The following is a 3,043-nucleotide window of genomic DNA, read 5'->3' as shown; positions in this document are numbered from 1 at the left end:
CAACTTTCTCTGTAATTTACCCCTAGACTTGATGTGAAACAAAACATGTATTTAAATAATTCGTAACTATTAAATACATATAAAATTAGTGACTTGAATGGCATTGCATATTAGATAGGGTTTTCCAAAAATTTCAAAGGAACAGGAAGCCAGAATATTTAAACACTTCTCTGAGCTTTCTTCAAAAGTTGAAGAAATCCAAAGAGGTCCTTTGGGAGAAATTAGGTAAGAGCAGGTGGTATGTCACGTTTGGGAGGTATGAGTAAAAGGCTTGGTTTGTATTGTAAGTCTAGGTTCTGATCTGCCAGCTGCTTGGAATTATGGTAGACGAAACTACGCTCCTAGTGAATTCCTTGTGGCCGGAAGTGAAACAGATTTACAAAGTTCATAAGAATGTGACTGCTGGATGTTCTTAATTTGAAGGAGCTAAGAAGTGAAAGGGGGTCCCTAGAGGTCAACACTTTACTAAACGCATTTCAGTATCACGGTGGGAAGTCATCGGAGATGATCTGCAACCTTCCCTCAGTCCATTTTAGAAGAGGAGAAGAGACTTCACTCAGCAAGCCATGGATCAAGAGGAAATGCATTATAAGAGGGGCTTGAGATAAAGAGAACGTTGTCACCAGGTAGCCAGGCCTTTCTCAAACCAGTATGTACAATAAAATGGCCACCAGGTCAAGTGCAACTAGGCAGGCAGTTTTAGAAGTCAAGGAAGGTGAAAGATAGAAAAGGGTCATCTTCCCCAATCAAGAAACGGAACGTTTGTCTGCAAGTTAGAGAAGCTTCAAAATCCTCCCACTGCCATAAACCACTGAAACGGAGAGCTAAGGCAGGGACTCTGTGAGTCATGAGAACATAATCTAGTGAGGAGATCCTGGCGCAGGACATTTCCTGTTTTCAGAGTCCCTGCCAAGCCAGTTATGGATGGATTTGCATTTGGTTGGGAAATGACTGAACCAGGCCAGTTTTGGTAGCTCCGCTTCCCCCTGGGTGGGGCAGCAAACCCCAATAAAAAGGGCCTCTGCTGCATGACAGTGACAGCTATCCTCCTGCTACTCGAGTTCCGATTGACTTTGGAGAACCTGGTGAGTATGATTCTTCAGTTCAACTTTGTTCTCGGGCCCCCGAATGTTGAGTTTATGCTAGAGACCGCAAATTTGATGAGTCCAAAGTTACGATCAAGGGTATAATGTTACTTAGTGGATGGGAACCTGGAATCTGGGCACAATGTTATATTGTATTTACTAGATTTCTGATACCTAGTTTGAATTCCTGTATTGAACAAGAAATTAAAAGGAAATTTTGACATGAAGGGATAAAGAGTAAAGTATTTATCTTTTTCTGTGCCTTTCTCTTGGACCTCTGCTGTGATTTCAGAGGCATTAATCTTAGAAGGTGTGATGCCCTTACATTCATCCTGATTGCACTTTGCTCTGTACATAAGTAATCGTGTCGGGACCTCATGAGAAAAAATGGTGATAGAAATTGCTTGTGAGTTTGCCCAGGATTTTAGAACTTGTGATGGCCTTTTTTAAAGATGAGGTTTTCATTAAAAAAAGAAGAACAAAGAAACCAAAAGAGAAAACACTGCTGGTTTCTTTTAAAAAAAGATATTTTCTTTGGAAATGTTGTATGAGAAAAGAGAAGGTTGTCTCTGGGCTGATGAATAGATTTGCTAAAGAACGAGAGAGAAGTCAGAAATTCATTAAAAGGTATTAAAGAGATTAACACCCATATTTAGAGATTGGAGAGATCCTGTCTATTTGAGTTGTCAAAGCTTTGGGTCTTCTCTCTGAAGGAATTCCTTCTGGTGAACATGATCATATACTTTCTTTCAGATATTAAGACTCCAGAAAGATGTCTTCTCAAGAGCAGCAGTGCAAGCAGCAGTGCAAGATACCTCCAGTGTGCCCAACAAAGTGCCCTGATCCTTGCTCACCTAAAAAGGGTACAGACCCTTGCCAACCTATAAAGTGCCCTGAGAAATGCACTCCTGTGGCACCTCCCGAGCAATGCCAGCAGAAGTGCCCACCCAAGGACAAGTAACAGCTTCAGGTTTTATCTGCCTCTGGAAAGGATAAGGACAATCAGCTCATCTAGTTCCACAGCTCCATCTTCATCTTCTCTTCAAAGCCTATCATGGATACAGGAGAAGCTTTCCACCCTTCAGCCTGCAGTGTGCGTGTGGGGATTCCTGACGGTCAGAGGTTTCCTATCTGAGTCTGCTATGCTGCTTCCCTCTGGGAGGTATCCGAAAAAGCATCCCAGAGCCTCAGAGGGAAGAGCAGTATCTCTCCTCCTGAGCGCCCTCTGAGGATTCTCCCACTGTCTTCTGTGTGTGTCTGTCATCTAGGCAGCGGTTTCTGCCAGATGAGCAATTGTTACTTATCCTCCATTTCCTGAATAAAATACAATTTTTTTTGTGATGGTAAAAGTATTTTGTTTCTTTGAAAACCTGCTTTTAGCAATATCATATCATAATTTTGGTTGATTTCTACCCTTCTTCGATCCAAATTTCAGGCTCTCACAACCAGTGTTATGTGAATTTTGAGTTATATCGATGATTATTTGTATATAATTTCAAATCCAGGTTATTTTCTTAATTATTGCTTGATTGATTTGAGGAACAAATTATTTAACTCCTCAGAAGTTCAATCCCTTTACTAAAATGTGGGGAAAATCACCTTTACAGTGCCAACTGGCTTAGGCATAAAATTTACATGAATGTGTGTAATTCAGTTGCCACAATGCTGGGCACATAATTAGTACTTTGTGAGGTGGCAAGTCATCATTATCTCTGTCATCATCACTGTCACCTCATCACCATGTTTGCTCTAGCAGGAAAGAGGCTCAGACATACCGAGCACAGCACATACGGAGATTCTTAAAGTATATTACAGTTTCATATTCTGTGTTCCTTTTCTTTTCCAACTTAACCGTATTTATAACATCATGTGACACATTAAATGCTTTGGGAAATTATTGGGATATTCTGCATAAAATTATAGTAGTTCTGAATTCATGGGTAGTACAAATAAAGGGG

The 3,043-nt window shown here is 40.7% G+C and overlaps 1 long non-coding RNA gene across 1 annotated transcript; it reads left to right on the top strand.

Annotated features, from left to right (window-relative positions):
• The first annotated feature begins 546 nt into the window (after nt 1-546).
• On the top strand, nt 547-2,434 carry LOC137219370 (uncharacterized). Its single transcript, XR_010941093.1, has 2 exons — nt 547-1,085; nt 1,839-2,434. It is a non-coding gene; the product is annotated as an uncharacterized lncRNA (long non-coding RNA).
• The last annotated feature ends 609 nt before the right edge of the window (nt 2,435-3,043 follow it).

The sequence above is a fragment of the Pseudorca crassidens genome, chromosome 2 (assembly GCF_039906515.1).
Source record: "Pseudorca crassidens isolate mPseCra1 chromosome 2, mPseCra1.hap1, whole genome shotgun sequence".
In the NCBI taxonomy this organism is placed as follows: domain Eukaryota; kingdom Metazoa; phylum Chordata; class Mammalia; order Artiodactyla; family Delphinidae; genus Pseudorca; species Pseudorca crassidens.
The sequence above is the reverse complement of the archived record's forward strand: the minus strand, read 5'-3'. Positions and strand labels throughout refer to the sequence as shown.